The sequence below is a fragment of the Saccopteryx leptura genome, chromosome 11 (assembly GCF_036850995.1).
Source record: "Saccopteryx leptura isolate mSacLep1 chromosome 11, mSacLep1_pri_phased_curated, whole genome shotgun sequence".
Taxonomy (NCBI): domain Eukaryota; kingdom Metazoa; phylum Chordata; class Mammalia; order Chiroptera; family Emballonuridae; genus Saccopteryx; species Saccopteryx leptura.
The window spans coordinates 11,563,850-11,577,252 of NC_089513.1; the positions used below are offsets into that span (position 1 = coordinate 11,563,850).

Genomic DNA, 13,403 nt, shown 5'->3' on the forward strand with positions numbered 1-13,403 from the left:
ATATACTGTTTTATCCCTGTATTAAATATTTAAGAGGTTTTCCATCATGATTCCTCCCTTACAATGCTCTGTTGGATCCTTCTTTTAAGGAGAGTATCCTCTTAGGATTTAGAGGCAACATTTCACAGAAAAGTCTTTAGATGTTGGAATGTTTCTATATATGAAAATGTTAACATGATTTTTAGGGCCCCTGAAATGTTACCAGGACAAGTGCTTTTTGCTTGTGCTCTGGCGTTTCAGGGAGCAGTGTGTGTGGGGACCGCCAGTTGGAGATGGGCCGCTGCACTGGGTGGGGATGTGGGACAGTCTCGGACAAGCCGGTCTCCTTTGGAGCAAACCAAGTCAGTGCAAATAATAATATTATATTTATTTGCTTTGTACTTCCATATTGTTCTCCTGCTCTCTCCTTCCAGCCTCCTGGTGACCCTGTGAATTCAGCATTGTTATTCATATTTAATTGATGAGGAATGTCAAGCTCACAGAGATTTAGTAACACTCAGAGTTTCTCCCAGGAACAGGTAGAACAAGGACTTGAATTTAGTGACAAAGTCACCTTCTCGGGGAAGCCATCTTTGATATCTCCCTCTCTCTGCACCCCCCCCCCCCCCCCGTGCACTTCTTTTTCCAGTGGAAGTACAGTGCCCTCTGTTGTGGCCCCCTGGGATTCCTACGATGCCTAAAGAAATAATTAGAAGACAATGTGTTGTCTGTACCATGGAACAAAAGCAACTTGAAGTTAGGAACCCTGTCTTAATCACTTTTGTATCCTCAACTTTAGCTTAGGGGGAGGCACTCAGAAAACCCAGTAACACCATTTCTGCACGGTTCCGAAAATGTGCCCCCTTGACTTTGATGGGCAACTCAGGTTAACGGAAATAGTTAGCAGGCTTTGGAAACGGGAAAACACCCTGTACTGATAGTATTATTTTTGCTGTTCAAAAGCAGATTTGGAAATAAACTTAACAATTTTAGCCTTGAACTCTGACTGATACGTAGGGGTAAGAAAACAGTTGGGTAACCAGTATATCAGCTACTGTTACTTAGGACATGGATGGATAACGCTTGCGCATATCATCACTTGGTTAACAGTAATACTGAACCTGCCCATTAAGCAAGTCTTACAAAGGTGAATGAATATGTGAGATGGTGTTTGTGTGTGGGCACACATATGTAATCTTCCTGCAGTTTAAGATTGTTTCATTTATTTATTTTTTTTTGTGAAGGAGCAGCGTCAACAGCTAGTATCGTGGTGTTTCTCTAGGGAAGGGACTGCCTTTCTCCTACTGGATGATCTTTGCTAAGAGCTCCCAAGGTCACAGAGTTCATGGTGGAGCCGGGGCTCCTGACCCTCGTTCTAGGCTATTTTCACTACCACACCCTGATGCTGACTGGCAGCCGCTGTCCATGTGGCGTGGTTTATGGTTTTACAATTGAGACAACGATAAGCAGCTCAATACCTCCTGAGACGTCTCCAGAGTCAGCTAATACCCTGGTAATGCAATTTTGTGATTTAGATTATTCAGTATTATCCATCTGAGATATTTCTGGATCTGTGATGATAATTATTTAGTAGAACTGATGACAAAGGCACACTAAAAATACATGGTGGCTTCCGAATGTGCCTTTACATTGAATATTCATAACGGAACTGTTGTTTTGGTTAGAGATATGGACCCACATTCACAAAACTCGAAATTCCTGTTAACCTATAGGTTCTTTTCCACAGCACTGATGCACAAGTCAAAGGAGGTTCTATGCTGGTTTGATGAAGGCCATTTGCCACTCTGTCACCTTAGTTTTGCTTTGGTCTAATGTATACATTTATTATGTCCTTTGAATTTGTGGGTTAACCAGTGGCTTCCAGTCATTCTCCGAAGAAACTGGTTCTCTCTCTGTTGACGTCTGTCAGTTCCTGTCTGTCTTACTCTGTTTGTGAATACAGGAGCGACAACCACACCCCACCCCTGTCACCTCCAAGGAGAAGTGGCCGTAGAAACAGTCAGTGCTTGTGACAATATTCTGGAAGTTGACACGGCTGATTCAGTCAGTTGAATCTGACAAAGTTGAATATAGTATCCTTGCTGTGGGCAAGGTGCTACGCTGGTTACTGTAGATGTTTCAAAAAGAAATAAAGCCAGTGACTGCTCTCAAGAAGTTTATACTCTGGGAGACAGTGTTCATACTGAGCAGGGTAAAAAGTATGGAAGGCAGAAATGGGTGGTTTCTATGAAACGATCAGAAATGGGGTGCTGTGGGAGCCCTGAGTGGGGAGAGCACTTCCAGTGGAGAAGGGACAGGAGACTGCTCCGTGGAAGAAGTGATGGTGGGTCCGGTAATATTTGGATGCATCGGAAAGGGCAGAGTGACCATAAGTGGTCCCAGGTGGAGACTCAGGGAAGCACCGCACAGTTCTGAGGGAGCGTTTTGATTGTCATTAGCCCAAGTACACATGACATTAAAGGAGAAAGAGAGGGGAAGCCTGAAGGGCCTTTATGAAGGATATATTATGACGGCATGTGGAGAAATGGAGATGTTACTCTATAGGCAACGAGGAAGGGCATGCTTTGGAGCCAGGGGTGACAGGGGTGACACATTGCAGCCGTGTTTATATTTGAAAGGCATGTTTCAGAGGTGGGAAACTGAGAGGATGGGGACCAGCTGGGGGACCTGCAGGAGCTGAAGCAAGATGTGATAATGGCCTGAACCAGGGATGAGGCAGCAGGACCCGAAAGGAGAACAGAGACAGAAAACTATCAGTGTATGTGTCGATAATACATTGAAATAATGTGTTTTGCTACTGTCTTGCATGCTCCTGTCTCAACAACTCTCACTCTCTCTCTGTCTCTGTCTCTCTCACATAGGCACATACTACATGCCCACATGACACGCACACGTGCACACACACACGTGTTCCTACACACTTGCATATGCACAAAGCATTCTTTTGGCACTAGGTCACTGCTGAATGGAATGGAAACAATGGATGAGGGACTTAAGAGAAAATGAGGAATTGCAGAATATTGATCCTGGTTAGTGTTGGATTTTTCTAAGCCAACTACAGAAATTCTCCTCTGTCCCTTACAAATTGGGAGAAAAAGAGTATGCCTGGAGTCGAAGATGACTTTTGGCTGTAGAAACGTCTGAGAAGATGAAGCTCGTTGGTGAATCTGATGGTGGGCATTGTTGGAAAACCCCACGGCTAGAATGTACCTTCTCTCTGAGGTCTGAAAGAGCTTCTTGTCTGAACTTCAGGACATTGTATCAAGGTCTCCTTTTAATATTTAGAAGCTGTGGTGGACAGAATGATGGTCCCTCAAAGATGTCCACTATTTAATCTCCAGAACCTGGGACTATGTTAGGTCACAGGCCAAGGAGAGTTCAGGTGCTGATCAGATGACACTGTAACGGAGATTACCATCGATCATCAGGGTCAATATATTCATAAAGGTCCTTCAAAGTGAAAAAGGGAGACAGACGAGGCAGAATCAGAGTCAGGTGATGAGCAGGTTCTATTGGCCATTGCTGGCATTGACGATGACGGAAGGGGCCACAAGCCAAGGAATGAGAGCAGCCTCTGGTGGGAGAAACAAGGAAACATTCTCCCTGAGCATCTCCGGAGGGGAACGCAGCTCTGCTGGCGCCTTGATTTTATCCCACTGAGATGCAGGTCAGACTTCTGGCCTCCAGAATTATACGTTCATGAACTGGTGCTGTTTTAAATTTGTGGCAATAGAAAACAAACACAGAAGGATAATCGGCAGGCTCACTATTTTGGATATATTATGACATGTTAGGGTCTGTAATCCCCCAAGCTACAAGAGCTATGGTTGTGTGATGTCCTAGACACAACTATAGAAGGAGTTTTGTTATAATATTCCAAATCCGGGTCTGAATAAAGTATCCGACAACCTCAGTGGTGTGAAGACGGAGTGTGTGTTCTTTGATCATGTCGTATTGGGTACAGTGAGCAGCTGGTAGTTTTAAATTCAGCTCTCTCTGCGGTCCCTCAGACAGTGCTCATGAATGGGACACGAGCTTCTCACGAAACACAGCAGGAATGCACAAAAATCACACTGTCTGGGCCCTGGCCAGTTGGCTCAGCGGTAGAGCGTCGGCCTGGCGTGCGGGGAACCTGGGTTCGATTCCCGGCCAGGGCACATAGGAGAAGCACCCATTTGCTTCTCCACTCCCCCTCCTTCCTCTCTGTCTCTCTCTTCCCCTCCTGCAGCCAAGGCTCCATTGGAGCAAAGATGGCCCGGGCGCTGGGGATGGCTCCTTGGCCTCTGCCCCAGGCGCTAGAGCGGCTCTGGTCGCGGCAGAGCGACGCCCCCGGAGGGGCAGAGCATCGCCCCCTGGTGGGCAGAGCTTCGCCCCTGGTGGTCGTGCCGGGTGGATCCCGGTAGGGCGCATGCGAGAGTCTGTCTGACTGTCTCTCCCCGTTTCCAGCTTCAGAAAAAAAAAAAAAAAAAAAAAAAAAAATCACACTGTGTGTTTGCAACCTTGTTTCAGTCACCCGCTTTTTGTTTCAGTCACCCGCTTTTTGTTTTCCTGAAACAAAACAATCATTTTTAAATTTTCATTTTTACGGTTCTCTTTCAAGTGGCGTATCTTGTGGAAGAATGTGTTTAAATCACTTCTTTTTCTTTCTTTCATTGTTATTTGAAACACAGGTATCATGTGAGGTGGGTTAATAATTGAAAGAAGATAGTAATAATAATGTTAAGTGTAGCTTTATCTAAAGATGTAACTTGTTTGTAGCTGAGTAGGAATTACTGTGCTTCAGCAACATACAGATTTGGCCTGTTACTTCATTTTGATGCTTTGTCAAAAAATAGAGTAAATGGCAGAAAAAATGTTTGAGGTGCATTCACCATATGCACTCAGCACGAACCACATGTGTAATGATCACTCCTTACTCATAAGCCTTTGAAAGCTGGGCAAGGTGCACATTATTTAAAAATACGCTAATTTCTAAAACTAGCATGAACTAAAAATTAATTTTTGAACATGAGCCTCTGGTAAGTCAGTCTCACAGAGAGAATTTCTGTGACTTTTGATATTCAGCTATACCAAATGCTAAGGGAACATAGAGCAACCTAAAAATAAAGTATAAAATAGGATGACTAATTTTATGTGGAGAGGTTTTGCAGATGAGGGAGACTCAATTTGCAAATCCTTTTGTAAGTGAGCACTGTTTGTTATTCTTGGCATTATTCTGAAATCTTACAGCAACAAATAATTGCAAGGAACAGCTCTACATATGCTTACTGATAATCTATGAATGGCCGACTTAGAGATGACTTAAATTAGAGGATTCATGCTGTATAACACTGAAAAATTAATGGCCACTAATTACATAGTTTTCTCTCATTGAAAAGCATAAGAAAATGAAGGCAGTAGAGGCTAGTGGTTAAGATGGCTGCCCCTAGAGTGTCACCATCTGGGTTTGAATCTCAGCTCAGGTACTTGCCAATGACCTTGAGCAAATGATTTAATCTTGTTGTGCCTGCATTTTCTCATCTGTGAAGTGGGTATAAATAGTATAACCTACATCATAGGGTTCTTGTGAGGATTAAATCAGATGACCCAGGACAATGGTTTAACATCATCTGGCACAGAGTGAGCATACATTAAAGATTACCCATTATTATTAATAAAAGGGTTATGAATATCTGTGTGTTCCTATGCTTTTTAACATCATCTTTGCCAAGAAAGGAGAATGAAATATTTTGTTGATATCATTTGTACCATTGTTGAAATAATAAAATCACAGAATTTTTGAATATAAAAGATCTGAAGATGGTTAAATCCACTCCTCTCATTTTATAATGGAGAAAACAGGTATAGAGAGTCAAAGGAACTTGTCACATCATTTTCCCTTTCCACGTGCGTATACAGTTTGCCCGGCTCCCATGGATTTGTGAACCAAATGAAACTTATAGAACCAATTAGTCTGATTATCACCATTGCAAAGGGTGGGGTGGGGTGGGGGCAGCTTTATCAGCATGGGACACAGAGGGGATGAATGCAAATGGAAATGGTTTAAACAGGAGGGTGCTGTGCACCGAGCGTCTCCCCCCCTCCCCCCAGAATATGTGGAAAGCTGGGTCCATTTTTGTCATACAGAGAGTGTCACCACTACAGATAAGCTGTGGGCTTATCTATATTTCTACTCCTCTAATGGACTTTAGGCAAGTTCTTCATTTCTGGTGCTCGCATTTTCTCCTCTTAATCTGACCTCTGATCAAACCCCCTCCCAGGGTGGTCGGGAGCTCAAAGCAGATAAAGCTGTCTGGTAAGAGATGTTGGGCAAGAGGCTGCAGGTGGTACTTCAATTACAGAAGTGGCCGAAGAGGCAGACAGAGGCAGTTAGAGCTAAGGGTAGGTCGGATTTCTAAAACCTCCCGGGTTTAGTAATCGGTGTGAGCACCTTTTGTGGAACTGAGAGGTTTGGGTAAGACTTTGTAGCATGTGTAGAGTCCATTACAATGGGAATTTAGAAGGGGTTTCAGAGAATGAGGAGAAGGCAGGGAATGGTTGCAATCCTAATGGCTGTTTTGTCTCTCTTGGCTTTCACAGTTTATAGGGAGGAAGGTATAGAATACATAGAAAAGTAAAGGGCATCCAGACAGTTTGTCAAAGAGGTCAAGGGCACCATAAACATGCCAGCAAAAGCACACTTGTTGCGAGGATTCCTTTTACAAGGGACGGGGTCATCTGTCCAAGCAGACATTATGTGGCTGGGCACCCTGATTATATTATAGGGTTAGTTAGGATGTTCCCAAGGAAATTATTTTTCACTGAACTGGATTCTTCCCAGTAAGACGTTTTATGTGAGCCTTAGGTCAATAGAGAAAGTGGATTTATTTTGGTAATTTTATAGGAGTAAAAGTTATAGGAGTCTTAGAAGAAATTTGTTGAGATTTTACTTAGCATGTGTAAGACTAAAAATTCTTACCCTTATAAAGCAGTGGGATTGAGCCACTGGCACTTCTTTTGGGATGGTGGTTTTTGGAAAAGAAATAGACAGTTTTGAGGATACAGGTGTATACCCCCGGGGAGATGGAGTTAAACCACATTCCGGGAATTTTTCATCTAAGGAACGAAGGACTACAGTTTGTATATGACAGAGCTGATGATGTTGATGATGACACCAACCATAATGGCTAGCATTTATTGCTCGTTTACTATGGGCCAGGGACTGTACCGAGCATTTGCATACATTATATCATTTAAAATGCGTCACCACAATTTAAGGTGGCTACTATTATTATCCCCGCAGAGGACAGTCAGGCTGAGAGAGGGTAACTAATTTTACCAGAGTCCAAAGATGAATGGCTTATGGGTGCAGTTTAAAGAAATTATTCCAGCAAATAGGCTGTTAGCGGGAGTCTTTCAGGTGTGGAGACCAAGGGCACAGCGGTGATCTCTTTATGTAGACGGTCTTTGTGAAGGAGAAGGGCACCTCGCGCAGCTTCTGGAGAGCGGTCCAGAGTGAAACGGCAGGAGACAGGGTTGGTGCCCTCTGCCCGTACCGGGACACGGGCGCCACCTAGAGGTGGAAGGTGAAATAGGATGAGGGGCCGCAGAAAATGCTAGGGGGAAAAATACAGGGTTGATAGATGGGAGGGAGGGAAGAGAGCAGGGAGGGTCGGTGGACACCCCAGGGGTGAGCCGGAGGAGCTGCCACCAGCAGTGCACCGAGGAGCTCTCCTGCTCCACCAATGAGATGAGATGAGACTCCCCCAGAAGGGACAGGTGCACAGAGGAAGGAGGGAGAGGGAGGCCCGTTATCCATCCTGAGCTGGAGAGACCCGAAACAAAGGAAAAGGATTCAGCTGTAGAACGCGGGACCCTAGTCCCAGAGGGAAGCGAAGGCAAGAGTACAGGACGTGAGGCGGAGTGGGTAGGAGGAAGCCTCGGGCCCGAAGACGAGTCACAGGTGCCATTACACCACCACCGTAAGGCAAGTGACTCTGGAAGGTTGGACGCCAGAGAAGCCGGGTCCTGGAGGCACCACCGCGGCCAGGCCAGGCCCGGGTGTGGAAGGAGGCCGGGGTCAACACCGCGATCCTGCACAACCCTGGTCAGTAGGGTTAAGTGTGTGATTCGGGCTGGGCTGGTCAGGCTGGGGGGTCCGGGAGGGACAAGGATTGTTTTAAAGGCGCATGTCGTGAAATCTGGGACGGAGGAAGTTACATGGTAATGAACTTTCAACCAAGGAGGAAGGTTAGGCTTGTAGACCTATTGAATAAGGAATTGTATCTCTGGGGCAAAAAGTGATAGAATTGAAAGTAAAGAGGGACCAACGGAAGCGAAGTTTAGTCAGTATGAGAAAATTGATAGAAGTATCTCTCTTCTTTTTCTCTGTGCACAGACCCCCCCCTCCCCCCCAATAATAATAGTTAATGCTGGTTGAGTGGTGGTGCTCTAGGAATGCTTTTAGAGAGGCACTTGCCTGATACATGTATTCTTCCCAACCACCTACAGGGGGCACTGTTGGCACCTACCTTTCTTAGAAGAAGAGCAAGGAAGCTGCACAGAGAGTGAGTGGAAAACAGGCATTTGGACCCATGTATTCTGGTTCCAGAGCCCATGCTCTTCATCCCTGCGCAGCCCTGCTTCTCCGCGCCCCCCTGCGTACCTAGTTACAGGCCAGGACATGGTACCAAATGGCGAATGAGCTCACAGAATGGACAGATGTACATCTAACAAAAAATACCAAGCATAACTGCACCGTGAGCAGGGGTCCTTTCTGCCTGCTCTGTCTTATTCTTGGCTGTATTTGTAAGTGTTTGTATATGTTATCAAATTATCCCAAATTTAGTGGCCTAAAGCAACAAATATTTATTATGTCAGTTTCCATGTATCAGGGAGCAAGGAGCAGCTTAGCTAGCTGGGTGGTCCCTGTTCAGAGTCTCTGCTGAGGTGACAGTTAAACTGTTGGGGGCACTGCTGTCATCTCGAGGCTCCACTGGGCAAGGATTTGTTCCCAAGCTCCTGCCACTGGCTGCTGGCAGGCTTCGCCGTGTCACCACAAGGACTCCCCATGGGGCAGCTGGCTCCTGGTTCCCTGCCTTATGACATGGCAGCGGGCTTCCACCAGAGCACGTGGTCCAAGAGAGACCGAGAGAGCGAGCTCCAGATGGAAGTGGCAATCTTTCTAACCTAACCTCCCCTCCCGTCTGCTGCATTCTCTTCATAGAAGTAGGCTGCCACAGGGAGCCCCTGCTGCAGGGACAGAATTACACAGGGCGTGGGCGCCAGGAGGTGGGGTCACTGGGGGACGTCTTGGCTGCTATGGTCCTCATGTCCTCCCTCAGTAATTTCTCCTCTTTCTGTGTCTCCAATTCCTGCATTCCTCCTTTTATTCCTACGCTGATGGTGGCCTCTTAGGTTCCTTTAATAACTTCCCCCCCTTGCTCCGTCCTTGTATGCTTTTCTTTGTTGCACACTTTGTACTCTCCCTTGTCAATATCCTACATGCCCATGGTTTCACACGTATGCTGACTCCTAACTTGTTTATCTCTGGCTCTGATTCCGGTCTTGAGCCCCCATGTGATTCACTTTAGCCTGTTCCAAATCCCATCTGGCTAAAGAAACCAAATTCATCACCTACATTCCCTCCAACCCCATAACACACACACACACACACACACACACACACACACACACACACACACACACACATGCACGTGCGCATACACACACGTCTCAACCTCTGAGCATAACACAATTGTCCACCAAGTCGCACAAGTCAGAATTCCAACGGCCTCTCCTGAAATGCCTTCCTCTCCATCGTCCTCAATGCCTGGCCGGTCATTACAGTCTGCCCGTTCTAATTCCTAATTGATTCTTGAAACTATGCCTTCTCTTCTATCCTTACGACTGCCTATCCTGATTGAGGTCCTCATCGTGTCTTCCCTAGGTTATTAAAATAGTCTTCTTAAAGGACTTCCTACCTGCAGTTCATCTCTCCATAAACCAGTTTTCTCCAAAAGGCAAACCTGATGGAGTTCCTGTTCCCCACGAAACTGGATGGTGGCTTTCTAACACCTGCGGAGTGAAACCTACAGGTGATGTGGGCAGAGTGAAGGAGGGACGGGCTATGCAGTCAGAACCAGCTCCGTCCATGCCCGAATCCACCATTCATTAATTGATCGAGATAGGACAAACTTTACAAAAATCTTTGAGCCTCAGTTTCTTCATCCATAAAATGGAAACATTGCCCTCGGCACAGAGTTGTTCGGTTGAAATGAGATCCGAAGACTGCTGAGTGTTCCGCAGATGTGGGCTCTTGTTGCTTAGAGGCTGGCTGCGTGATTGGCTTTATCTTTGTTAAGTTAAGTAGCACTTGTAGTTCCCTAAACACATCATTTTCTCTAATTTTCTTTGACTTTGGATGTGATTTTTTTTTTCCTGCTTGGAATGCCCTCTCCTGTCTACATTCCTTCTTGCTCCTTGGCTTTCTGATTGGCAGACTTCTGATTTCCTTTAGATATGTCACTTCCCCTTCTGTTGGGACCTGTGATCACTTCCTACTGACGGAGACATCTTCAACCTACCTGCAGGTGGCACGTGCCTCACTGGATGCAGTTGTCATTTTTGCACAATTAGCCCCACAGTGAATGTTGAAACTGTGAGTATGGATAGTAGATCTCTTCATCATCTGTTTACCCTGACTGCCTAGTATATACAGTACCTATTAGAGCTAGTAAATAATTTTTTTTGAAAAACATTTGATAACATCTGAATGAATACTGCTTTTTCCTTTTAATTTTTAGGTAATAGCCAAATACATTTGTAGGATCTGGAAAATTTAGTTAAGAACTATGTTGGAGAAATAAATTCACATTAAAATATGTTGGAATAAAAAGAAAAAGACAAAACTTTATTTAAAAAGACTGTGGAAGGTGCACCAAGTCTTAATTAGGCAAGGAGGAGAAACCTTCCTTCCCTTCCCAGTCTTCCTCAGAAAACCAAGAATGGCATCTTTCTGATCATAGTATATGTCAAAACTTTCTGGAGGTTCCTCAGTGAGTCCATGGAACCTCATGCATACAGAAATTCATGGACAAGATGCTACCAGGCATAATAGTAATGATTGGAGACAAAAAATATCAGAAATTAAGGTTTTGAACATTGGTGGATGTGCAGGTGAAATTGATCTTCAAATTCTCTCCAAAGTGCAGGCTTAATACCCAGGAATTCATATCAACAATGCAGTTGTTGAACCAAGTGCCGTGCAAATTGCAAGCACAAAGAGTTTTCAGCCAAGTCATCAAGCCTTGAGAACATAAAGTTTGCTTGGCATGAGGAGACATCGTCTGAATATCAAAATAGAATAATGGAGAAAAAAGAACCTCAGAAGTGAATCATATTCATATGACTCAGATGCTGGATTATATAAAAGGTAGTCCCAGCTACCCTGAGACTTTTCCATAGTCTCTCAGCTACCAATCCTCCAATTCTTATTATTCCTGTGTCAGGAGCCAGTGCCTGGGACTAGCTAGGGGAGAAGTACGGATCCCGCTTACCCCACACTGCCTGTATGTCATATAGACTGGTCTCACTCAGATGTTGGACAGGTTGGGGATTAAGTATGAGTGTTAAGACCTTCTTTCCACCATGGATGTATCTGACTGGTCTCTTGATGGCCATGAAAATGGAGACCTGGCTTTGGGATTTTTTGACAGAAACCTGCAACGTTAATATAATAATAGCACCACCTGATCTCAGAGCATCAATTGTGAAAGATGTGCAAGGGCCTGAATTTAGTGTAAAGAAAGAGAGCAAGATTCTTTTTTACTAATAGTTTGAGTTCCATAGTTGTTGAGATATAAATATCAATCATGAGAGAGTATTCGAAAATTACATTTTAAACAATGCTGATAATTTATTTCTGAATTAAAATGACAAATACATCTCATAATCTAAATAGAGCATTGTCTCTAATATGTAAGAGTATAGAAAATTCCAAGGCATTCTTGGACTTCCATGTACAATTGTGTATGATATTGCTGGTCTTATCTCATCCCTTCTCCAGGTAAGACGAGCACATGCTGCTAAATATAAATAGCACCTAAGCTGGAAAAATGAGATAGCTAAGTTTCACCGGCTATTGACAAGAAAATTTTTTCCATTTGTTGATTGTACTGGAATTTCCTAGACCACCAATAAAGTAGATACTATGGATTCTTTAAATACTAGTGAAGTATATTGATTATTGATACTTTGGGAAGGATTAGGAGAGAGAATGCCTACAAGACAGGGGATGAGACTATAGGCTTTCAAAGAAGAAATTTATTGGTATAGGAACATAATAAAGAAATTAGAGCATGACTAGAAGATATTATTATAAAAACAAAACAAAGGCAGATTTATATACAGGATAAGTTGATGGAGGAAGAACAGAAGACAAGCCATGGCCAATCCACGTGATTTACAGGAAAAAAAGGGGGCACCTGACGGGAGAGGAAACCAAACAGACTGAATGACGCTGAAAGGGTTACTGTGAGGGAGGCAATACTTTGAGGAACTGTTTCCAGGGAAAGAAGGGCTACGCTGTGAGATGAAAAGATGTGAGGAAATGACAGAAGACAGGCCAAGGAAGTCAAGAAGTCGAGCAGTTCATGGCTCAGAAACCTTCAGCCTCTGACGCCCCACAAGGCGAGGGTCAGCTGACCTTGTCAGCCGGTCTCAGGCTTCTTGAGAGGCACCTGTTCCTCAGGCTGCTCCTGGTCACCCCACGGCTTTCACTGATTAAACCCAGCTCACCTCCTAATGTCAAGCCCAGGTAGTCTGGGCAGACAGGTATAAACCCCAAGAGAGAATAACCTGAGAGGATCTGGGAGTGTAAAAAGGTGTGTGTGTGTGTGTGTGTGTGTGTGTGTGTGTGTGTGATTTAAAGAAACTAGTTATCAATAGTTTCTTGCCATTAAAACAGTTCTACAAAGAACATGATTAATAGTAGCTTTTGAAAATTTATTTACTTCAACTCAAAGTTAGCAATGGGATAATGGGGCTACCTTCTAAGGGATGGCAAATGGGCCTAACTTAGATGGCTTCTTCATTTGTTCTCAAAGCCTGAGTAAACAAGTGTTCGAAGTTCTTTGTGGCACATGGAGGAGAAGCGAGGTGACCAGGAGAGAAGGGAGAAGGCAGGCACTGGAACTTGATTTCATTGACATGACAAATGCCGATTATGGAATTAGTGGGAGAATTCTGCCTTCTGGAAGGCGTGGCAATACCAGAGTCTTACACAGGCTTCTAATCACTTCTGCAGATCCTTATGGGCAGAAGACAGGTGACTGATGTTGGTCTTCAGGAAGAAACAAGGAGCAGTGTCAAAGGAGGGGATTTTATTAGGCTTTGACTGAGAACAACCTTTGGGTCCAATGAAC

The 13,403-nt window shown here is 44.5% G+C and overlaps 1 pseudogene; it reads left to right on the plus strand.

The window, feature by feature from the left end:
* Positions 1-8,672: 8,672 nt before the first annotated feature.
* On the plus strand, positions 8,673-11,843 carry LOC136382872 (histamine N-methyltransferase-like; annotated as a pseudogene).
* Positions 11,844-13,403: the final 1,560 nt, after the last annotated feature.